This window comes from Protopterus annectens, chromosome 2.part1 (genome assembly GCF_019279795.1).
Source record: "Protopterus annectens isolate FY-2018-M chromosome 2.part1, PAN1.0, whole genome shotgun sequence".
Taxonomy (NCBI): Eukaryota; Metazoa; Chordata; order Ceratodontiformes; family Protopteridae; genus Protopterus; species Protopterus annectens.
The window spans coordinates 1940178429-1940205367 of NC_056729.1; positions in this window are offsets into that span (position 1 = coordinate 1940178429).

A 26939-nucleotide genomic window follows, 5' to 3' on the forward strand; every position below is an offset into this window, starting at 1 on the left:
TATCACTGCACTTCAGTTGTGTTATTTTAATAGTGAGAAGCAGTAATTCCTTTGTGGCTTGATGAGTTTTTAGATTCATAGATTCATAGATTCATACTAAGCTAACTGCCCTTGCGAGCCATTTTAAGCCTAGCCAATTATCCCTTGTGAGACTCAAACCCTGCACCTTGTGTTTGTAAGGCAAACACCTTAACCATTAGGCCACCCTCCCAACCCCTAGAGTTAATGCTCTTACATATAAAAAGATTTTTAACTAACTTCAAGGGTTCTAATCTAGCCATTAGGTAAGTGTTACTGAATGTTTTTGATACACTAGTTTATGCGTACCTGTTGGGTACATATTGTTATGAGCTATTGTTATCCTTCTTCTGTCATAATCTACTATGTCACTGCCTCCCCCTCAAAATGTGAACTATCAGAAGTATGACTTCCTAAGTGGTGTGCTTAGTTAATACTCAGGTATAAATGTTTTTGTTTGAATGCTGTAAAGGTCTGAATACAGACGGATGAAAAAATATTTTATGTTATGTAGTCTGATTCCTGTGGATGTAAATGCTGGCTGCACCTTTACTTAACACGTCATTATACCACTGCAATATTAAATATTTTATGATATGTTGTCTGATTCCTGTGGATATAAATGCTAGCTGCACCTTTACTTAACATGTCATTATAGCACTGCAATATTAAATATTTTATGTTATGCAGTCTGATTCCTGTGGATGTAAATGTTGGCTGCACCTTTACTTAACACGTCATTATACCGTTGCAATATTAAATATTTTATGATATGTTGTCTGATTCCTGTGGATGTAAATGCTAGCTGCATCTTTACTTAACATGTCATTATAGCACTCCAATATTAAATATTTTATGTTATGTAGTCTGATTCCTGTGGATGTAAATGCTGGCTGCACCTTTACTTAACACGTCATTATACCGTTGCAATATTAAATATTTTATGATATGTTGTCTGATTCCTGTGGATGTAAATGCTGGCTGCATCTTTACTTAACACATCATTATACCATTGCAATATTAAATATTTTATGTTATGTTGTCTGATTCCTGTGGATGTAAATACTGGCTGCACCTTTACTTAACATGTCGTTATACCATTGCAATATTAAATATTTTATGTTATGTTGTCTGATTCCTGTGGATGTAAATACTGGCTGCACCTTTACTTAACACGTCATTATACCGTTGCAATATTAAATATTTTATGATATGTTGTCTGATTCCTGTGGATGTAAATGCTGGCTGCACCTTTACTTAACACGTCATTATACCGTTGCAATATTAAATATTTTATGATATGTTGTCTGATTCCTGTGGATGTAAATGCTGGCTGCACCTTTACTTAACACGTCATTATACCGTTGCAGTATTAAATATTTTATGATATGTTGTCTGATTCCTGTGGATGTAAATGCTGGCTGCACCTTTACTTAACACTTCATTATACCACTGCAATATTAACTTGTCTCCTACCTGTTGTGTACCTGTATTGTGCAGATCTTTACACAAAAGTCGTCACACAGCAACACAGACTACAGCCAATTCCCATTCTAAGTAAAAAAAAAAAAAAAAAAAAAAAAAAAACTCAAGATATTATTACATATGCACTAACACTTTGCCACCAGAAGTGTAATTCAACTTGGCAGCACTGTTTTCAAAGAGTAAAAAAAAAATATCAGTTCACTCTTGTTTTAGGCTGCACAACATCTGCATGATGCTATTACTTTTGTAAACAGGTGAGCTTAATTTCAGTATGATATTGACTCAATTCAGTTGTTTAATGTATGTCTGCGATACAGTGTTTACAAGTATAACTGTTTTACATGTTGGGTTAATGTATTTTCACATAATCTGTCACTGTTATTCTGCAGTGCACTGCCCTATGTATGACTTGCATATTTGTCTTGGCAATGCATATAGTGCAAGTATGAGACAATACAAGTGTGCAATCATCCCAACATGAAGTTGCAGGAAAGTTTGATTGCTAATCCAGTAGTGTACTGCAATGAATGTCTATGTCATTCCATAACATGCAGCATGCCAATGTCCCTCACAGTAATGCAGTGCACATGAATGACATTATCTAAATTTTGGTAGAGAAGTATGTCAGTACATATGACAATCATACCAATGTTGCATTGCCCTGTGCGCACATATGCATTTGTAGCACAAACTGTGATGTGTAGTATCATCTGTTAGAGACAGTGGATTTTAGAAAAGGTCAAATGTTCTATTTAACTTTATTAATATCAGACTTCCCTAGAGGCACTTGCAACTAATACAGTGTTTTCTAAATTATGTAACTAGATATGTAGGTTTGAAGCCCAGCATGAAAGACTTCTATGTGCATTTGTGTGAGACTGTCTGACGCACTTGGTGCTGTATCCACTGAAACTGAGAATACATATAACTGTTCATACTGCTCCCTTATCCCACGTTTGGATGAAACATCTTCAGTGAAATGCACAGAACTGTACTCTCCACTCTTAACAATCAGATGTATTCTGTGGTGCTTGTGAGTAATGCAATGATTTCCTGAGGTTTGATGTCCAATATGAAAGATTTGTATGTGTGTGTGTGTGTGTGTGTGTGTGTGTGTGTGTGTGTGTGTGTGTGTGTGTAATGCTTGATGCCGTATCCACTTCCTCTGAGATGAATACATTTAACTGTTTGTACAGCTCATTTATCTCAATTTTACTGAAACATCCTGTATGAAACCCACTTCATCCTGACAAAAGTGCACCCTCTACCCTTAAAAGTCAGACTTCTCCTGTGGTGGTTGCAATTAATACAGGGCTTTCTACATTGTGTAACTAGATAATATGGTTTAGTATGGGGACTTGTGTGCATATGTGATGGGGCATTTGCAGCTAGGTGAGTATATGCACAATCAGCTGCTACTCTAGATTAACATTTTAAACTGGTACATGACTCCACCATACCCTAAGCCTACCTTTCACACCCACAACTTCTTTGCAACATAAAGATGGAGCTAGATATACTGTTTGTACTCTACTGAGTGCAATTTTCTATACATTAGTTAAAGAAAACATAGCTTTTTTAGGCCATGCTCTGTTCACAACTGTCTAAATCAATGCTTCCAATAAGAGTCTCACAGACTGAAAAATATCTATGTAATGTTTTTTGTTTCAAATAACAGGTGTTTTGTGGGGCAGCAATAGCAGTACACAATTACAAAATTATATTTACTGCCTACACCCCTGGTGCAACACTCTAATGAGGTCATTCTTTCACAAATGTACATTCAAACCTTTACATATAAGTCTTCTGTAGTGCATGCATGTCTTACACTATTCTCTAGAATGTGTAAATAGATAGGTAGGAGGTTCAAATACAGCAATGCTTAACTTCTACATGTGTGACTGCAAATTAATTCAGGATTGTTTTGCACACATTTGCAGTGGCAACTTTTAGAACCCCAGATGACTGTAAAAGTAATTTTACCAGAAATATCTCCATAGCAATACACTGCTGATGTCATTTTTTTTATAGATGTATGTCTCATTTTTGCTCAGTATGTGGGTCTAGCTGTTGATAATGTGCTGGATATATGGCGTAAGTGGATAGGTAGGTGATTTAAGTCCATCACTGCTTAAATAACGTGACTGTCATTACTGTCATATTCTACTGGCCACATCACAACCACCTTTATCTATACATTTAATTATGAGATTGAGTTACAGTGGCACTCTGTGGCACTAGCAAATCCTAGAATCCACAGGGAAAATATTGTTGACCACACAATGATTACATAATGCTGTCATGTCTGCAGTATCTCACATTTGGAGTAGGAATTCTCATGTGATGGGTGACTTTGATACTGCTCTTTGTACACTGTGTATCTAAACATGTAGGATGTTTGAGGCCAGCTCTGAGTGTGTCTTTCATCCTCATACTTTGCATACTATTCTTTAAATACATATATGATGTGTAGCTGCACAATGTTATTGTGCAAAAGAATAAAACTGTGACACAGGTAGTACCAGTCTTATAAATAGAGTTACCATTTTTCAATAAGGAAATCTGCATCCTTGGGTATAATTGAGCAAATCCTGGATTCTATATTGGGTAAAGTTCTAAACAAAATGAATATTCTGGAGTCTGTGTTCTACATTGGCTCTTAATCCTGAATGCAAATTATCACTAACCTATGAACCTAGCATGTTCACATGTACTAGAAACTTGAACTGTTGAGCATTTTCAGCAGTTTCTGACACAAATAAATCCCATGTCTTCATTTATGAGAAGTCTGGTGTTTTTTGCAAATTCATAGACATTAATTTAAGATCACTTCTAGAGATTTCTATTTAATTAATAACTGACAGCATGTTGATTTATCTGATCTACATATACTTCTCTGTGTTTCATATTATGCAAGAAAACTTTAATAAACAGTAATCTTTAATGCTACTGACCCATTTATCCCTATATTGGGATGACAGACAGCCTGCTCATTTGTTCCCTGGTGGAGGTGAGAACTGGGTGTTAGGAAGTGGGCTAATCTGCAGATACTGCAAGCTGTTCATCTCCTAACCCCTGTGCTGATTGGACTTCATACAATTGCTGCACTCAGGAAGTGGATCCATTCTATTATGCATGCACAGTCTCCCCGTTAATGTCTTGCTGCAGGTGATATACATACAGACATGCAGTGCTGCTAATGCAGCAAGCTAAGCTGCCTTCCTCTACCTAGGATGGATTGGCTGGCAATAGACACTCACTGCCATCTTCCACTGTCATTTTTTGATCCCTTGTACCTTACCTGTACCAGTCTGGCCCCCACTGTCTCACATCCATGCAGTCTCTACCAGCAATCTTATGATCCCCTGGACTTACTCCAGTTTTGCTGGGTCAGTCATGGATCTTAAAGCCATCCTGGGATCCTGGGAGCTCAGTTTATCTGTGCTTCCATCTGTTCTCTTTTTTTTTTCTGCTCTACCCACTTCCTTTTCCCACCCCTCCCATAATCATTGATTGCATCCAAAGACAGCGCCCTCTTTGGATTCTACTTCACCTTAAGGAGTCTATCAAAGTGCTCCCTCCCACCTAGGATGGGAATGCCCATCCCTTACCTTCCTCTCCATAACTAGCCTCAAACACTAACTGAACCTGGTTGGCCTCATCATAGTTAGGGCTTTATTGCTCAATGCCACTGGAACAGCTGCTATCCTCCACTATCTTCTGCCTTCATTTCCCGTGGTGTTACTTGAACATGGGTCTTTTGTGGTGCAGTCAGAAAGAGGGATGTGTTACTGCAAATAATATGTTATCTCAAAAAGGTTAAAAAAAAGATGAATTGAAAAAGACAGAGGATCTTGTTGCACATATTATATACATGACATTTTGCCTAGGATGGAGGGGATAGTACATTCAAATTCAAACTTGAATAAGAAAAATACTTTAAGAGGAAGATGTGTTATGTCCAAATAACCACAACTGGAATACTGATTTTGGGAGCACCATCCTGACTTTCCAACAATATAAAAAGCATGTTTAAATCTGGATGGTGTGGGGCTATATCTTTTGACTCTTTCTACTTGTGGAAAAGGATTTGGAAAATTATCTTTTTTTTCAGTCCTGTTACCCAACTGACGAGGACTTTATCTGGCACAGCTGTTCATACCTTTTTGATTACTATCTAATGTTCACTGTTAATGCTCATATAATTTGTCTCCCACATCCACTGTTGTAGTTAACAGCAGTCAAATGCATTCTAGATATAGTCTCTGATCATGCTAAATGAAAGAACAACCTTATTTATGGAAGTTCCATAACAGAGTGGGGCAAAAATGGTAGCTACCCTTGAGAAAAGCTGTCAGCAGGTGTAATAGGCAGTGCTGAAGAGCTGTTGATTGGGTGTGAGTAAATTGTTATGATTCATATTTTTCAGTCACAGCTAATATTGCAGCTTCTGAAATGAATTAAATGAATGTGTTCATAGCTTAAATTTTTTTTAATTTAATTTAGTTTAATATATTTATTAATTTTTATTTGGTCCTGGGTGTTTATTTTTCTGTCCTTAAATTAGTGTGTGTAGGGGAAGCAGTCTAGCTAGATAAATGACATCATGCCAAGTAACCTAGCTTCATCTTTGATGCAGGACAGTCAACTTCAACATACAGTAGAAATCACAAACAAATGCATCACTACAGAACATTTTAAACTGTCATTATCTCAACTATTGTCCACCTATACTAGATGTAAACAACTGCAAGAAAACGTATACAGCATACTATTATTTGTCATGTGGACCTTTTCTGTCCAGGTTTCCAATGAACAAGGATTTTCATACCCGGTTGGAAAATCTTTGTTAATGAATGCAAAATAAATAAAAAATTAATAAATAAATAAATAAACAGACATACCTACCTAGGCAGTTCACAAGCAAAACTCACAGATTTATCCACCTATTAATCCACACTCCCCTTTTTAGAGACCACCACACAATCACCACACTTTACTCCAAGAAGGCATCACATCTATGACTCCACTACCATGTTTGGAAAATTTAAAGTGTATTGGCCATATTCTGAAGCAAGTTTAAATTACAAATCTTTGGAGGTGGACAAAACTTCTTTACCATAGACAATTTAAAAGTATACAGTTTTTTTGCAAAAACTACTTTGCTGATAAGCATGGCCCCATTAAACTTTTCTTGGAATTGAAAACGCCTACCATTACAGTATGAAAGCATGAACCCACAATGCTTCACTATTAAAACTAATGCATGAGTTACTGAATTTCTATGCTAATTGCACAAACAGGAATTTCTGTCAACTAGATCTTGGGGCTGGAACACCCTATACTGAAAGATAAAACTTAATAATTATATTGTGAAACCACAATGCCAATAAAAAAATGTTCTTCTAAAGAAGTAAGTTATGTTTTACTTACCCACATTGCATTGTGGCTGTATGTAGATCATTTCCTATTACATAGCATAGCATAATTTTTTGGGAGTGGTTATATAGAAAACCTGAGTAAATATTGAAACTAAAAATCAAAAACACACTATTATCTTCATTTTTTGCAAAATTATTTGCAGCTTTAACATGACAAGTTTAATTATGAATGCAATTCAATGTAAAACAAAGATGCTTCTGAACATGAACAATACACTTTAAGCATAAACACATACTATGAAAAAATAAAAGAATTCAACTGAAGCAAACAGTGCAGCAACCATAAAAGTTCAACTAGAAAAGAAAAAGCAGCAAATGCACTGTGTGCAAAATTCTGTCTCTGTGTCTTGGGAATTCACCTCTATTCAACGCTCATAACAGTCCACAACACCTTCAATGAAACCAAGTAGAAGTGAACAAAAGTTTATTGTAATGCCAACAAACAAAGAATGGTTAAGCGCTTTCACTTGAATAAAACAAGCTTCCACCCACCACACATCCAATTGGCCAATATCACATAATGTGCTAATGTCAATCACTGTAGACATTGCTTTTGGTAGTCCTCAGCCCTATAGTGTCTGTGGTGCTTGTGATAACTGTGTAACATGATAGTACAAATCGGTATTCATCTAGCATTTGTATACCCAATCCTGTCAAATGTAAAGTTCTGTGTGACTGAGTGTGTGTGTGTGTGTATGTGTGTGTGTGTGTGTGTGTGTGTGTGTGTGTGTGTGTGTGTGTTTCCAGAGGAATGGTTTATGGCCCATTCACACACACTGCACTTCTGATTGCCCATGTTAGCACTCCTGCTGATGTCAGTAACCTTGAAATAACCCTCTGGCAAAGTTTCTGTTCTGTAAGTTGCATGTCACTTGCAGTACATATGTAATACTGTAGTGTAGAAAACTATTTAGGTAGGAGTTCTAATCCCCCGGCATGGCAACTGTGAAACTGTGTGTGTGTGTGTGTGTGTGTGTGTGTGTGTGTGTGTGTGTGTGTGTGTGTGTGTGTGTGTGTGTTTGGGGGGGGTTATTTGTGGAGATGAATGATTTTGAGGCCATTCACAGTCACTACACCTCCCATTGCCCTACCTTTAGCATGCCTGCTGATGTCAATCATCTTGAAATAACCCTTTGGACAAGTGCTAGCCTCATAAGCTCCATAGTGCTTGCGATAACTGCGCAATGCTATAGTGTAGCATACTATTTAGGTAGGAGTTCTAATTCCAGACATGGCAGCTGTAAAACTGTGTGTGTTTGTGTGAGAGAGGGTGTGTGTCTTTCATGATACCTGATTTTATGGACAACTTACTACTCTCCCCTTACCCCTCCTTTAGCACTGCTGCTGATGTTAGTCACCTTCAAAGATACCTGGGGAGAACTCTCCACCATATAAGTTCCATGGCACTTGTGATAACTGCATAATACTATAGCATACTAGTTAGGAGTTTTCATTCTAGTTATGGCAACTGTGAAACTGTATGTGTTTGTGTGTGAGAGAGAGAGAGTGTGTGTGTGTGTGTGTGTGTGTGTGTGTGTGTGATGTGTGCGTGTGTGCGTGTGTGCGTGTGTGCGTGCGTGTGTGTGCACGTGTCTTTGATAATACCTGATTTTATGGACATTGACACTTACTACTCACCCGTTACCCCTTCTTTAGCACTGTTGCTGATGTTAGTCACCTTCAAAGACACCTTTGGAGAGTTCTCCAACATATGAGCTCTGTGGCACTTGCGATAATTGTGTAATACTATAGTGCTGCATACTAGTTAGGTAGGAGTTCTAATCCCAGACATAACAACCGTGAAACTGTATGTGTTTGTGTGAGAGTGGGTGTGTGTCTTTGATGATACCTGATTTTATGGACATTGACACTTACTACTCTCCCCTAACTCCTCCATTACCACAGCTGCTGATGTTAGTCACCTTCAAAGATACCTGTGGAGAGCTCTCCAACATATAAGCTCCGTGGCACTTGCGATAACCGCATAATATTATAGTGTAGCATACTAATTAGTTAGGAGTTCTAATTCCAGACATGGTAACTATGAAACTGTGTGCATTTGTGTGAGAGAGTGTGTGTGTCTTTGATGATACCTGATTTTATGGACATTGACACTTACTACTCCCTCCTTAACCCTCCTTTAGCACTGCTGCTGATGTTAGTCACCCTCAAAGATACATTGGCACAGGTCTCCAACATGTAAGCTCCATGGTGTGTGCCATAAATGCAGAATAATGTAGTAGCAGTAATTACATAGGTATGGGTTTGAATCTCATCCATGCCAAGTCTTTGTATGTGTACATATGTATGTCTGTACCTCAAAGATTTTGGCCCCATTTACACCCAGAACCCAGCCTGACATACACTCTGGAGACAGGCCAACAAACAGGAGTGGGATGTTCCAGAAATAGGGACAGAATGTAAGTATTGCTGTTTTAAATTTGAAGTAATGTTGGTTTAACAGTGTTTGTGTGGATATGGCTGTTCTACATGATTTGCTGCAGACTGTACATGACAGTGTGTACAGTTCACTGTCTCCAGCCACAGACATGGGAACTGTACCTGCCAGGGGTTACACGGGCTCTACCAGGCAGAAGCCCAGATATGGTACTCTCCCCTGATGATGACAATTGTCCACTGGATCCGTGTCCCTGTTGGGACTGGCCAGGACCACATGCACGAGTCCTGCTGCATTATGGTGTGGACAGCACTCTCCCTGCAATGCTGGTGCTGGTACTGCCACAACGGGAGCAGCTGTGAGTAGTTGCATGTCCAAGTAGACCTCCACCTGTTGGTGTTGCTGACCTATGTCCACGTGGCCACCACCCTACTCACACCACATGCTCTACCACAGACACCACATGGTCGAGGATTCCCACCATCTGATCTAACCATCTATCCAGGCCCTCTGCAAAATAACGGTGAGCACCGGCAAGATCACGGATGTTTTCAAGTACAGCAAAATGAGTAGCCCTCTGGAGCGTCAGACTCTGTCTGGTGTAATGTTCCATATGTGCCTGTGCCTTCATGATGGCCCGAAACATGCGTCTGGTGACACCTGCTGTGCCACTTCTGCCAGGGGCATGATGGCCAGCAGACCTCCTACGAGCACCCCTGTACATCTTTCTGTGTGATACCTCACCGATCATCTTGCTATGGCTGCTGGGTACAGACACACTTGCCATAGTCCCCACACTGTCCGTTCTCATGCCACCAACCACCAGCTGTCCCTCATCTATGGTCACTGGTGATGAGGTATGTATGGGCATTGAGACTGTGTGTGGGAATGGGGTGGATAAAAGTGAGATGTCAACCGATGGCACATATTCAGCCCCTGATAACCCTGCCTGTGCCTCACCATGCCTATCATCATGGTCAGAGCCTGTATGGACACTAACATCAGTTTGCCTGCAGGAGGGACCTTGACCCACCTTGCCACCTGTGAGGGGCAAACAAAAAATGTAATTTAAGACCTGTACATTATGGTTTAACTCCACACACACACACACACACACACACACACACACACACACACACACACACACACACACACACACTTACAGGTGAGGTGGCACAAAGATTACACAAACCTCTCATTACCCAACAGTCAACATGCATGACATATGGCACTCAACAGCATGCACTGCTGCCTTACTCAGTCATTGTTACCAGCATTATGCATCTCTGTAATGCATAAGTTGCATTAGTAGGTGATGTCCCTTCCCCAGGATCACACTGTACCCATGTACACAGTATTGCTGTGCACCTGTACAGCACACTGGCAAGTACTGTGCACCATACCTCACAAGTGTACACACCATTGCTGAATGTGTATATGTGTGGCAGTTACGTTTGCTCTGTTGCTAACAGCCCCTATGTGTTTGTCTGACACATATTTGGGATGATATGAGGACTGATGTCAATAGTTAATGCCTGACCTCTGATTTGCAGATCTCATCATCAACGGTACATGTATGAGCAATAAAATCTGATTACACTGACAACCTTCAAATCTTAATGTGGATACGAGGAGTGTACACACTCTTGTTGACATGCCAGCCTCTTCCATGATATGCAATGGGACCACAATACTGCATATGTTAGCATTACACACACCTGATATGTGACATATGACCTGTGCAATCCAATGCAGTATAAAAATGTGCTAGTCGTGCAGATGCTGAATGAGATGTATACAATATGTGGGTTGCATAAGTGTGCACACCCTTAACACAATGGTTTGTTGCAGCACCTGTTAAGTGAACTACAGCAGTTACTGTTCCTGGAAGGGTATACTAGCATGGCTCATCTTCACTTGCCATTATTTGGTCACTCCACTCTACAAATGTCCCCCAATTTTGACGGATTGCAAGGACAGCCCATGTGCACATACCTTGGAGGTCACACAGTGCCTTCACTATTGCTGTAGAGTCAGGGTTATGTCTGGCACAATTTATGATCTTGACTGTGTTCAGATACAGCCATTCTTAGTGAGCTTTGGACTTATGCTTCAGTTCAATGTTGTGTTTCAGAATGACACCCCTTCCCATCCTCAGCCTTATTGCAGATGCTTGATAACTATGGGCCACACATGAGTGTTATTTTGCAGTGTTCCAAATTCTGAATTCTATGTCTACCGGCCTAGTTCCTGCTAATGAACAGCAATCTTAAAGGTGTAAGGTGTACACTGGCACCAGCAAGGTAAAAATGGGGATGGTGCCCCCTGAAGTGGAGTGAGATGTTGGTTGTGCACCACATGTATCTTTATGACTATGTAGGTTTCAGCCTTGGTCTCATGACACCATTATACATTGCAACACATGCCTTTGGGAGACTTGATGTTATGCATATGCTACCTTTAGAGAGCCATGGATGATGTTTCATGTGGAATAACTCTTCTGTCTGATTACCCTAACCCATAGGCCACACTTATGCAGATTCCAGATGATTGTCGACACAGGTACTGCACAGGCAGTATTTGCTAGACATTCCTGCAAGTCCCTCAGTGTTGCTGCATGTTTCTGGGCAGCCTCCATGACCAGTTTGCAACATGTGTTGTCATCTGTTTTGGATGGGCATCTGTTTATTTTCTACAATAATGTTGTCCCATACTTTATACATACATACATGACTGTCTGCACTGTTTGCCATGGTATATGCAATGATGAGGTAAGGCTACTTTTCCCACTCCTGAGTGCTACCTTTCGGATATGGGATCCATTTCATGGTTTGTAAGATTTGTGCAACCCACGGCTGCCTCTGTGCAGGTGAGTAGGCAAATGTCATGGACATACGTCTTGGACGGCAGACCATTACTTGGTTTGACATTGAGGCCCTGTACTTGATGGAAGGTGTGTACTCAAGAAGAGTGAATGCTGTCAGTACCTCATAAGCTGCTTCCACAATATGTTATTTGAAGTGTGTGCACACATATGCTTCCACTGTTTGTTAAGGTATGTAATCCCCATATTTGATGTCATAACATAGGATTCCATATTACACATTCATTGCTCATGTTAGGATCACATCACAGGTTGTAAAAGGTGTGGAATGTGGTATTGTGATTTGCAGTTATTTAGATCAGGAACAGTTGTCATTGTAATAGTGGTGTATACACTGTTGTAGCCACTGTATAAGGGTAATGTTTCAGACACGTTCCTACAGTAGGCCATTTGTCCCACCATTATGTTCATCTCTGCCCACACATCTTGCTGACATGTTGTTAGGTATACTACAGGACTCTTACATACCCTGCAGATATGCCACCATGGTGACCACTGTGATGCAGTACAGTTAACAGCAACAATAAGTGAACATATACAGCATGCATTACGGGCAGGTGCATTAAATGTGTACATGGCAAACAGCATGGCCATAACATGGCCGGTGTATTGGCAAACCTGAACAAAACAATTCCATACTCACCAGCTACAGGCTGCTGCCCCAGTTGTATACCAGAGGGACCTAAATATTTGTGTGAGAGACGTAATGTTAGTAGCCACACCTGTGACATTGGTACAGGGTGGGAGCAGCATTTCAGCACATCAACAGTACATACACACAATACTAGAGATTATGCACATCTGTTCATTACTACACTGCAGCAACAGACTACCTTATCTGACATATGCATGTAGATGCTTAACAGATGAAAATGGATAAGCAACAGTGATCTACTAATGTGCCCTGGGGTCTTACCTGCACACTCATCATCCATTGTGTGGGTGGCACCCACCTCCACAATGCTGTCTTCAGCTTGCTGGCTTGGCTGGTGGGCTGGTGCCCCAAGGCTGGTGAGGAGCTCCTCAACATGTGTCAATGGGTGCTGGATGGCATGACCCCCACCTGTGGCTATCTGGTCCCTCCTAACTGCAGTGGCAAGCTGACAGGCATGGGGGATCAGATCTGTGCAGTGATGCCACACCTGCTCATAATTGCAGTTGCACAAGGCAAAATCGTTTACCCTGTAGATGTGCTCGTTACACAGGGCGGTCCTCTCCTGCAGATCCTAGGCCCTGCAGCCGAAAAGGATGGCATGATAACATCCCATTAACTGGCCTAGCAGTGGCACAGACACATCTGTCTGACAGACACTCTAGTGGTTGCTATATGTGAGCTGTCCTTTCCAAGGGTGTGTCAGGCTCCTCAGCTGTGACCCAACCTATCCACCTCTTAGAAAATCATATGTAGACAAAGCCTAACATTAGGGGGGAATATATAAGGACATATCATAGATATGCCTATTACAAACCTATGAAGTTTGTACATGATACATTTCACATTACCATGACTGTTCTGAAGGTGGTGGGGTCTGAAACGTATGTGTCTGTCATGACTTTATTACTTTCACCTTCAGCTATTTGCCAGAGTAATATAGATGTTTGTAGGAACAGAACAAACACTATGATGGCTAAATCATGACATTCTGTGCAGATCTGCACAGTTGACAGGTATGGCCCACTGCAGACAGAGCCAGATGCTATGCCCATAGCATTTGTTCAGCAGGACATCATTACAGCAATACTTGATGGCACATATACATCTTTCATAATCATCTATCCCATTTTTACAGACCAATTACTACATTCAATTACATGCTTATATGTTGCATATACCTGGTTTATCTTCAGGTCCCTTCTGTGTAGAGGATGTCTTCCTGTTTCGTAATTCAAGGTGTTTTATTTATTTATTTATTTTTTGGTGTATGTGTGTGTGTGTGTGTGTGTCACTCTCTCTCTCCACTACTGGGATCAAGCTTGTTTGAGTAGGTTGAAACATGGCTTTTGTAGGTGATGCTCATGTTCTGGTGATGGCCTCTGCAGCAATTGCTGTTCCCCACTTGCTAATTGTATGCAGACAGCTGTGTAGGTCTTCCAATAGCCAATGTCATAGTAAACCACTACTATAAATAACTACATCATGTTGACATTGTATCTTTACCTTTCATGTATGGAAGACACCCTTCCTGTGTGTGGGCAGCGGTGTTACAGATAGCAGGTAGCTATACCTCTTAACACAGGACTTGTGGACACAGGCCAACTATATGTTTCTATAAGGTTCCAGACCTAGGGACAGTGGGTGAGTATTGCTGTTATTAGTTTTGAAAACTGCTAGTTTTACCAGGTTTGTGTGTTCATGCTAGTTTTTCATGGAATGCAGTTTGTCTGCATAGCTCTAAACTGTGGGCCTATCCACATGATGGTCAGAGGACTGGCTGGTATGCTTTGTCTGTTCCCCATACAGGTCTTGTCCCTGACATATCAGTAGCATTTTCTCCATTGTTTGCTATCAGTACATGGCAACATCTATTTGTGTTTCTGACTTCATATTCATGAGTAAGGGTATGTTGCAACCAGTCCTTTAACACCAGCAACTTTCACAGTGTATAACAGCAATACTTCAAATATGACTCTGTGGTTCAGCCTCTGTCTTCCACCTATATACCAGGCTTTGTCCAGATGTCATGCAGTAAGAGGTTGATAGATACGGTCTATCATTATTTAGTGCTGACATTCCTGCTATCATTCCAGTGATGTTGTGGACTCCCACACAAGTTGTGGGGTAGGTTTTATATATTTGAGGGCTACAGCTAGACAAAACATGTGTGACCCTGTACAGTCTGGAGGTCAGTGTATGGAGAACACTGTTATATGCCCTTGTAAGACATTTTTTGGGGGGGGGTATTACATGTTTTTAACCTAGGATGTTACAACATGTGAGGGATATCAGTAATAACAAACATTAAGGTATATGGCTATACATTTTCATATGTTTAACCATGGGGACAGTGGTGGGCTAGAGTTTACTGTCTTGCACACAGTTCTGATTGTCAGTGTGATAGTGACATTTTAAGTTAAGCATTATGAAACAGATACATTTACATTGTGACAACTGATACTTTTCCCCAGGGGGTTGAGTACAGAGTGTAATTGGAGGCTATTGAACTACATTTGTAATGAAGTGTTGATTGATTCTTATCATCAAGGCAAGTGTGTTTTTCACTGTTGTACTACTTGAAGGCTTTAGCTTAGACAGCAAAGTATGTTACATTTTGTAGATTACTGTATCATATGTTTTCTTTGAGAGTTGCACTAATCAGTTATGTATTTCAAACACCTAAATGCTATAAGAAATGGCATAAACAACTGAAATAGTACACAAATAAACATTTATAAGTATGCAAATTGTGTGTGGTGTCATGTCCTTTGCACTGTGTGTGGGTATATGTTTCATGCAATAATTCTCATTTGTAGGAAAGAATCAGGCACTGGCCATTTGAAAAGGTGGCAACTGTAGGAATAATGGCTGTTTGATATACTGTGCACTCTCTATATATACTCTATCTCTCTCTCTCTCTCTCTCTATATATATATATATATAAGTATTTATATACTTATATATGTATGCATATATATATATATATATATATATATATATATATATATATATATATGTATATATCTATATGTGTGTGTGTATATGTATCATTAGAATGTTTAGTGCTTCCACATTGTACATTCCCAATGGTAGACTGAATGTTCTGCATGATATGTTAGAAAAATCATCCCAAAATCTTACAGCTGAGATGGCTTACTGGTAACTTGTTGTGCAGGGTCCTGGATTCAAGACTTGCAAGTGCTGGTTATTGTTTTGCAAGGCAGAACAGTTCAGCTGTGGAGGAAGGGAAAATGGCAATAATTACAAGAGATCCCTATTTTGGGTCCCTTCATTCCCATTTACAGTGCCTCTGGTCAGATGTTTTGCAATGAGAGGTTCGGAGTGTGGACTACTTAAAAGTGCTTACTCCTGCTTACCCCATGTTAATTTCTTTAAAAGAAAAGAAAAAAAGGGGTGATAGGAAAGTGGTGAAAAATGGGGCACAAAGAGGGAAATGCAATAGGGAAGGTAGCTAGGGATGTGCAGGACGGGTGTAGGGAAGGTCCATAGCGGTCCATTTCTTCTACAACAACAACTGTGCATATATACTGAATTTGGAGGTATATTTGGACACTAAAACCTCTAAGAGTGGGGTGAGGACAACAGTAATGTGTTGTAAAGCGAATTAGACCGGATTACGTGTCCAGTGGACACATGTGTGAAATGGACAGCTATGTTGTTGTTATTTTTCATTCGGCTTTTTCCCGGTAAGGGGTCGCCACAGCGGAACTCCAGTCCACTAATGATTGGCAGTAGATTTTTATGAAACACAGAGGTGCCAGCTCAACGCCCAACCTTCAACGAAGGCACGCTCCAAATGGACAGCTATGTATCGGGCAAAAATTTTTTTTGGGAACAGATTGCTCTTTTTTTTTTTTAAGGTGAGAGTGGGATGTTGGGGAAGGATATGAGGTATATTTGAGGAGGTAGGTTGGGTAGGAAGACAGACAAGACAGACAAGTCAGCAGTATACAGAGGTGGTATATGACACATGTGGGGGTAAACACCTTAGACGGGGAGGGGTGTTTGGAAATCAGAAGCCTGTGATCCCCCAAATGGAAGCAGTGGGACTGAGGTCCCCACCCATGGGCAGTTACCACTGCACCTTCATGGCTCCGAAGGTGGCTGTGCTGGGGGCTGAGCAAGAGGGGCAAGCTGACTCTCTAATTGCACCACAAGGCCCTCAAGCTGGTGTAGCAGATCTCCAGACTCCCTTCAGAGCTTGCAATGCACCGATCCTCGGACCTGACTTTGAGTGACAGGATCCTGTCAGTGCCTGCTCCCAGGAGGGAACGAACAACATCCCCTGAGGGGTTTCCACCCAAAGGCAGTGCAGGACCAGCAGACGAGGAGTTCCTGGGGTGGGTCCCAGATGTGCTGGGGCCCAGTGCCATGGCCAGATGAGGTGGGAGAGGCTGGGACCGGCCTTCCCAAATGTGATGCTAGACAGGGGTCCAGGAAAGTAAATAGTGTGGGAAGAAATAGCCAGGGAATTGTTATGGCTAGGCTTGTATATGCCCTAGGGCCGATAGCCTAGTATCAACCTATGAACCTATAAACCTATGATATGGTGTTGCAGTTTTAGAACATATGTGGGTTAGTAATAATCAACACCATCCAGGATTAGTTATAACAGCATGCATAGATATTCCCATTAACCCAAAACACCAGATTTGGAACAGTTGCATAGCAAACAGAACACATGCATATATGGAACCACGGTGGCCATTACAACAGCATGCAGGTTACATTGATAGCAACAGGCCACCAATGATAGTATTTTAACATGGAACATAAACAGAAACATATTTCAATATTTGTTGAACAATAGGACATATGTCCCAACAGTAGGTTTGGTGTAAACATACCCATTGATTTGTGTGTTTATATTATTGTTGCAGTTATGGTGGGGGGAAAGAGAGATGTCAATTAACAACTTATATATCCTTGCAGTACTCACAACTTTAATGATCATTGCTCTAATCATTACTCTACAGGTATTATTACAGTACCCTATAGCCTTGGTTTGGGCAATAGGGTATTGTAATAATACCTGTAGAGTAATGATTAGAGCAATGATAATTGCTCTAATCATTACTCTACAGGTATTATTACAATACCCTACGGTCTTGGTTTGGGTAGTGGTATGTTTGTACACAGTGTATACTTCAACTATTTTATAGCTACATTCTACTTCTCTTACCTGGTAGACCTTTGGAGGGAATGTTTGATAACAATATCTGACTGTTTCTACACATATTCCCAGATTCCTAGTAGTAATTATACACATACCTCTCAATCTCTTAATGCACATCTGGACAAAGCTTGACAACATGGGGGTACAGATAGGTACATATTTTGAATATTGTTCTTATAAACTTTTAGACAGTTGCTAGAGTAACAGGATTTGTTTTAATATACATTTTCTGAAGGATTTGAAGTCTGACACTCAAATGTATGTCAATATTTGGTGACTACAATCCTGAGATCACCCCACTGATTTTGCAAGAAAAAAGAGGAACAGGACAAAAAATATGAGCCAAATATCTGGACATTCTGGGAAAATCTGTACAGTTGAGAGGTATGATTATGCATAGAGCTTACTACCACTCCCAGGATTCGAACCATGGCTGTGTCTGCTAAAAAGACAACAGTTTCCTCAGAGTGAGCTATTTAGACAGTGGTGTCTGTGCCGTCAGTGTTTTCTGTCTAAGTCTCTCTTGGTTGTACAATCTGACCTTGTAATTACAACAGTCTTATACAGACATTCCTAGACATATTTTTATGTAGCACAATGTGAGAAACAGTTGTTGATGCAACAATGCTATTCTGATATGAGATGTTGGTGAATGCTACATGTCAGGCCATACAATACCAGAGTAAACACTACCAGTCCAGAATTTAATACTGTATTACAAGGCAGTTACCGTTTTCTTATCTGAAAGATCTGTGGGGGAATGTTTTTTTAATACTACCTGACTGTTTCTACACATATTCCCAGATTCCTAGTTAATATTATGCACATACCTTTCAATCTCTTAATGCACATACTTTGGGCAACGCTTGACAACATGGAGGTACAAATAGGGACATATTTTGAATATTGCTCTTATAAACTTGGGGAGTTGCTAGAGTAACATGATTTGTTTTAATGTACATTTTCTGAAGGATTTGAGGTCTGAAAATCAAATGTATGTCATTATTTAGTGACTACAATTCTGAGATCATCCCAGTGATTTGCCAGGAAGACAGAGGAACAGGCCAAAAATATGAGCCAATTATCTGGACATTCTATGAACATCTGTACAGTTGAAAGGTATGATTATGCATACAGCTTACAACCACTCCCAGGATTCGAACTGTGGCTGTGTGTGTTAAAGATACAACAATTTGAGTTTCATCAGAGTGGGCTATTTAGAAACCGCTGTCTGTTCCTTCAGTGTTTTCTGTCTAAGTCTTTCTTGGTTGTATAATCAGACCTTGTACTTACAACAGTCTTATACAGACATTCATAGACATATTCATTATGTAGCACAGTGTGGGTAACAGTGGTTAACACATCATTACTATTCGGAGACTGCAACACTAAATGCCATACAAGACCAGAGTAAACACAACCAGTCCAGGATTTAGATTTTTGCCAGACAGTTACGGTTTTATTGAAATATCACCTATATGGGACTATTACTGTCATATTGTCTGGTTTATTCAGTACAACGCATACACAAGTTTTATACTGCCAGGTGACATTTTACTACTTTATATTTATTTGGTATGACTACTACAAGCAGGATTGTTACTCACCAGCCTCGCAACACAGCCTTTGCAGCCTACTGGCATGGGCTTCCTGATTCACAGCCCACACAGCTGCAGCTATAAAGGGAATAGAGAAATATTTAGCCATACCTATCCATCACATACACAGGCTGGAATTTGGTAAACAGTTATTGATATGAATACTTACACACTGCTGGGACATTACCCCTCTGCCTTGCTTCTTGGACCCACTCATCAAAGAGCTCCCGCTTCCTCCGCTTCAAGTCGGCATAGTGGTGCCCGACCTACTCACCAGTCCGAGGGATACCAGTGGCACTGGTGAGATCATGGGCAAGACATTCCCTGGCTTCTGCTTTATATTGGGAGCCCTGGTACTGGCCCTGTGGCAGTCAATCATCAAGGTTATTTATCAGGAGTCCTACCATGACCTTGGACTCCTGTATGCCCCAGCGCTGCACCCAGAAGCACATGCCCTTGTCAGAACCTGCCATACTGCCTACAGTGGGAAGCTGCAGCCAATTATGAGCCGTATTCCTGCCTGTGGGGTTTAAATATGGCTGATTTCCTGCCCTTTGCCATGATTGGACAGTTTTGAATATGCTGAGCTAAGCTACGGGCAAACCTGCTTAGCTAAGGTTGGCAATGCTTAAAGGGACAGGTTTGGCACTGCTTACCAATGGGGAAAATCCACTTACCTGGGCTACGCATTGCTCAGCAGTCATATTTACATAATGCTTACACCTGGTAAGCAGAGCTGTGCAATGCTTAGCATTGCTTATTTTTTTATTTTATAAACTATCTGCTGTATGGGATTGATTCATCATTCATTACATATTATAAATTTGTTTGCTGTCCCTGATATCCCCCAATGTGGTTTCATTACATTTATTCATGTGTGACTATACCGTATGGGGCACTTGTGTTTATATGGGGGTTTCACAACCTTATTAAACTGACACTTCACATCTGGACCTACTACAGTACTCTGGTTAACAAATATATGTTATTTACTAGCTAATTATAAAAAAAATGTTGATGCACTGCTTTCACATGTAAAATGCAAATTGGTGACAGAGGGGATTAAACCAGGAATGGCTGCTTGCAAAGTATATGCTTAACCACTACATTATTGCAGTATGGCTTGCATTGGATGTCTCTTGCTATTTAACTTCTTATGCTGTTTAAGCTGGACTAAGCATAGCTAAGCAACAGGTACACCTGCACAGCTACACTTAAACTTTATTGCATGTTTAAAAAAATATCTGTTGTGTTTTTTTTATTTGTACCCTTCAGAATATCCTTGCTAATGCTGAACCTGTTATTCTATCAACTTTCTGCTTTGTGGGATGATTGTCCCTTTTGGCTTTGTCCAAATTCTTTACTCTGATGGGTTGGGAGGTGTGTGCTATGTACTTATGCTAAGTGTGTCATTCTATCAACCTTTGCCTTGGTAGGGACGATTGTCCCTTATGGGTTTGATCAGATTTCTTATCTTGATGGGCGTTATGAGTGCTCTCGCTCATTTTAAATTGCCAAAAAGCAATTCAGGAGTGCAAGGGGCATGTGTATATTGAGACCTCTGCTCTCAGACACACCCCCTTTTACTCGTACATGGAACCTTGTCTGTTTTAGTACACGGCAGAGCGCCTTCATACATATACATGGTGCACTGCCGTGCTGAACAGGAACGGTCCCTGCCATGCAGGAATAACTTATTCCTGCATGGCTGCTTGCTGAATCTGGGGGAAACTTTAATGTTGTAAGTACTTTCTTCTTTGAACAAGTTCTCTTGAGACTTCATCATACAGAAAAACATTTCTTTATGCATCACATTTAAGTATCACTGGAAACATAGTAAAATTACTCTGTGCCAATGAGAAAGTCCTCTAAAGCAATGTTAAAAAAAATCACAAACACATATATCTGACAAATATTCCCACTAAAAACATTCTACTTATCATAATGCCAACTGTTTGTCTTTAAACAATTCTTAAAGTTAACACTGGCATTTAAACCACTGAACTATTGAACTGCCACTCATATTCCCTGCAGTCTAACATCAAACCTATATATTCACATCTTTCATTGATATGAACAAAATCTAGGACATGAAACAAAAACTTTTTAAACTAATAGCATACTGTGCTATCCATTCATCTATAATTCCATTTTCCTTTTTTGCACATGTAGTTGGGGTGTCACTTCAACTGTGACAATAATCTAAGCCAAGATTCACACTGCTGGGTAGGTGACCATGCCATGGTTGTTCTATATATCACACACTCAAATGCACACTCATACCTGTGGCCAGTTTAGAGTGTCGAATCCACTTTCTGCACATCTTTGGAATGTGGGAGGAAATGGTAGCACCCAGACGAAACCCACGCAATCACTAGGAGAACATGCAGACCCCGCACAGAAGGCACCTCAGCCAAGAACTAAACCAGAGAACCTCTTGTTGTGATGTGGCAATGATATGTTGATATATTATTAAACCCAAATATATTCTGATACTATTTTTTTAATTTTAATGCATTTGAGGTCATATAATTACTCATAGATTCGATCTTTAAGTATCCTCAAAGTTTTGCCTACGTAAGATAAATTACACAATGAACGTGAAAGAGAAGGATGTAGAAACAGATATTATGATTATACTGTCATTCCTTTATTCTCACAATCACAGTTAGGTTTGTTTCTTTTGTTGTGTGTGAATTTTATAAACATTCTCTTTGACCTTTGCCATTTAGTTACAAAATAAACAACAATCTTTCCTTTTGTCTGCCTTCAAACCAACCAAGAGGATTTGTCTTACAGCTTTTAAAGACTGTTACATATACTTCTCAACATGAGACAAACACTTAAGAATAAATGCTTTATTCTCATTACTGAATAAACCAAACATAAGCCATCACCCCTGGTTATACCAAGATGTAAAAAAGTCATACCGGTTAAGAAACATGCTTTGAAATTCAAAATTAAAGCACTATCTGAGTGGAATTTTGCAATTCCAGGAATGTAAAAAAAATGATAGACTAAGCAAAGACAAACAGCATTAAAATGCAGCTGGCATGGATTTTTGATACCCAGATAAGTTCTGGTGTGAAGTCCGTAATCGTTAGGTAAATTAAAGCTGGCCAACCACCACAGAACTGAAAGTACTGACCAACTGAAAATCACCTGTTCCAGCATTGCCAGCCTCTTTGCCCATCAGCTGCATCACATTGTTATTGTCTCTTAACCTAGTTAAGCTGCACACAACTTCCTGCTTTGGGCCTGTATCTAACAGTAAACCTCTCCTTTCCATTTTCAGAATACAACCCTAATGAAAGTTGCTAGATGACAAAAACAATTGCCAAATGTTGGGACAGATGTGACAAAGTTTTACCTTCTAACTTTTTCAAAGCCTGTGACGCACACTTTAATAATGTGTCACACAGCAAGTGCATTCCATCATCTGTGGAAATCCTCAACAATAATAACACAACACAAAAATGAATTTCCCTGGTCCCTTCATCCCATATTAGCTTTCAGTACTCTCAACAATACTAGAGAAACTTGTCTCTTCCCAGCTTTCTGAACATCTCATCTCCTTTGGCCTGTAAAACAGTCAGGAGGATAGTTTTATGAGGGTGGCAACACCCTAAGAGGTGCAATTTGTAATTTTATAAGTAGTTGCTAGACATGTGGTTCAGAAGACATTTGAGGAACCTAGCCTAATTTCCCAGTTGCCCATAGCATTGAATGGTTGAGTGACTTGCTTAGATTCACAGTACTCAAATGAAAGCTGAAGGAATTAAACCCTGGACTACAGGAAGCAGCTGTTTAATAACACATAGTCTTAATACTCTACACTAACTCCAAGATGAAATGGAGGCCAACACATAGTGTGGGAATAGAACCGACAGCCTTATCATCTTCCAGCGTCAAAGCCAACTGTGCTTCCTGTTGAAACATATATATTTTTACTTTTCATGGATGATCATCTTGACCACACCATGAACAGGATCACAATCTCTTTAGCTGCTTTTAATGACCTGCCAAATATATTCTAAGTAATGGAGTACAACAAGCTATTCACAAAATTATCTTGCTAGAACCGCTCAGTTACCTAACAGCTGGAAAAACTAATTAAGAGAGAATTCCTTCTACCACCTGATATTGGTAAACCTTAGCTAGCAGCAGTATCTGCTATAGTAAGTACTGCTTTTGTTTTCTATCTCTTTATAAATGCATTCATTATTACCTTCCAAAGACCACTGTTCTTTCTACACTTATGATATGATTTGGGCTTCCAGCAGTTCATCATCGCATATTGTTTTATATATATATATATATATATATATATATATCTAACACCCCTCCTGACATCTCAGATGCTCAGGTAAGAGCCGCCCTCTCCAAAGCAAAAAACACAGCATCAATGGGACCAGAAGGTGTCCCGGGCTGCATCCTACATGAACTCCAAGAAGAGCTAAACCCAAACATAAAACTACTGTTCAATCTCAGCCTTACTACAGGATATGTACCCAAAGAGTGGCGTACAGCAGCAGTGGTCCCTCTCCACAAAGGTGGTGCCTCAACGGATCCTAGAAACTATCACCCCATAAGCCTGACTAGCTTGGTCTGCAAAGCTATGGAAAGGATCATCATGGACCTCATAAAATAAAGATATTGGGGACCTACAGACACTGGATCCTACCCAGTTCAGCTTTGTTAAGGGCAGATCCTGCCTCTTAAACCTGGTCAATTTCTTTGAAACAGTCACCAAGGCTATTGACGAGGGGAAGGTGGTCCACACAGCCTACCTGGACCTCGCAAAAGCCTTTGATACAATACCTCACTCGGGCATTATAGATAAGCTCACCAGCTTAAATATAAACCCCTATGTCACTAGATGGGTTGCAAACTGTCTCAAGGACAGAACCCACATGGTTAGAATTGCTGGAGCCATGTCAGACTCCAAACCAGTTACAAGTGGCATCCCACAAGGCTCAGTCCTGGGACCTCTCTTGTTCGGTATATATTTCTCGGAGGTACAGGCCAACACGGAAGGACTGTGGCTGACCAAGTTTGCAGATGACTGCAAACTAGGCACCATAATCGACTCTCCAGCTGACACAAGCATCCTACAAAAGGGCCTCATAGAAACAGACAACTGGTGCCAGAGCCATGGCCTCAAGCTAAACACCAAAAAGTGTATAGTCATCCCTTTGGCAAAAACAAAGTGCCCACAAATTACCACATAGGTGGTAATCCATTAAGTACGGAAGAAGTAATTAGGGACCTGGGGACCCAAGTTGATAGCAATCTCTCATTTGAAAACCACGTGGCCAAAGTGGTTAGAAAAACATTTTATATAGCCCACCTAATCATGAAGGGATTCACATCTAGATCAGAGGACGTCATCGGGCCTCTTTACTCATCCCTCATCAGGCCCATAATTGAGTACAATGCCCCTTTTGGGATGTACCTTACCAGACACCTGCAGCAACTGGAAAGACCCCAAAAGTACCTCACCAAGAGGATCAAAGGGCTCAAACAGATGCCATATGCTGCCTGGTTAAAGAAACTCCAGCTCTACTCAGTGGCATACCGCCTGCTCAGAGGCGATCTGTGCCTGATGTATAAAGCCATGTCCAACCCGGAATTAATGGACATGCTGCACCTCAGAAAATCCAAATCCCATCGAGCTACGCGCTCAAGAGACTTGAACCTCGACACTGAAATAAATAGGACATGCTGGAGGGACAGATTCATAACCCAGAGGCTCCCTTCACTCTGGAATAGAATCCCAGTGCAGGTTAGGCAGAGTTCCTCATTGACTCTCTTCAAGAGGAATCTTGATGAGTGGATGGGAGATCGTAGGTTTACCCCGGGTATCACTTCTGTGTCACTGTTAGACAGAGGCACAGTATACTAACCTTGAAAAAGGGCATAGCAAAATTCATTTAAAATGGGTGGCGAAAGTCAAACACACTCTGGCTAGGCTTATAAATGCCCTAGGGCAGATAACCTAGTATGAACCTATGAACCTATTAATGAGACACCATCTGTCCACTTTGTCAGTCTTCATGGGTGGTTCAACTCACCACGTCCCTCTTTCAGCTCTTAAAAACAGAAGCTATGACCTTCATCCCAGTGAAGTGTCTCTCACAGATTCTTTCTTTCTTTCATTATTTTATTTTGTCCCCCTTGGGACATCATGTATCCCACCTGTCCCCATATGCCCCACATCTATGCCAGGTCTACCAGCTTTATCTGCTACTCCCCCGATTTAATCAAATATTGCTGTGACCAATCATAGATCCGTAGGGTATCCTGGGGGCTTGGCCATGTCAGTTTCCATCCTGTGGAAGACAGTTTTATTTTCATGCCCTACTGACTCCATTGCCCATCCTTCCACATTTACTGACTACATTCAAGGTCAACTCCCCTCTTTAAATCATGCATCCCTTAAAGGAGTGTTATCAACAATTGCCCTCCCACCAGGACAGCCATGCCTTTCCTTGCTGGCAGCTCCATCAGTCATCCAAGATGCTAATTGAACTTGGGTCATATGGGCTTTATGGTTTTCATAGGATCATAGGAAGTTACTAGGCTATTGACCCTGACCCCTTTACAAGCCTAGCCAAGAATCTAGCCCATGTTCCAACAACTCAGCACCCTATGCCACTGTCCAGGAGGGACACAGGTGGAATCTCAGGGGTGTATTTTCTGTTCCCCATCCAGTTATCCAGGTTATGCTTAAAAAGGGTTAATGAGGTTTTCTGCTTTACATGGAGAGGGAGTCTAGTTCACAAAAGGGCAAGTCTCTGGGACACAAATCTGTCCTGCCAACAAGTCTTATTGATGTCACAGACCAGGTTGAGGTCACGTGTTTTAGACCTATATCCCACCAGATAGGCACATCTTGCAGATTCTAGATGCCGGGGATGTGCCCTTTCCATACAGGGGACACCAAGACATAATGCCTTACTTATGATATCTAGTCTTTTGACATGACCCCCATCGAATATTCACAGTCCATATGGGAGCAACATTGGCAGAATAGCTCACCTCTCATTGGCTCTGGAAGGTAGGGGGTTATAATTTTGACTATGCTCCAAACAACACAAAGTTTACTACCAACCAAAGAAGAAGAGTACCTGAAGAGGGAGGGTGGGAGAAAGCAGCTACCACTACCTGTTCTACTGCATTACTGGTTCACACTAGAGACAAAGAGGTGCACAAAATGCAATATATGGACTGGAGAAATGTGCTGGCACTGCCAACCCACAT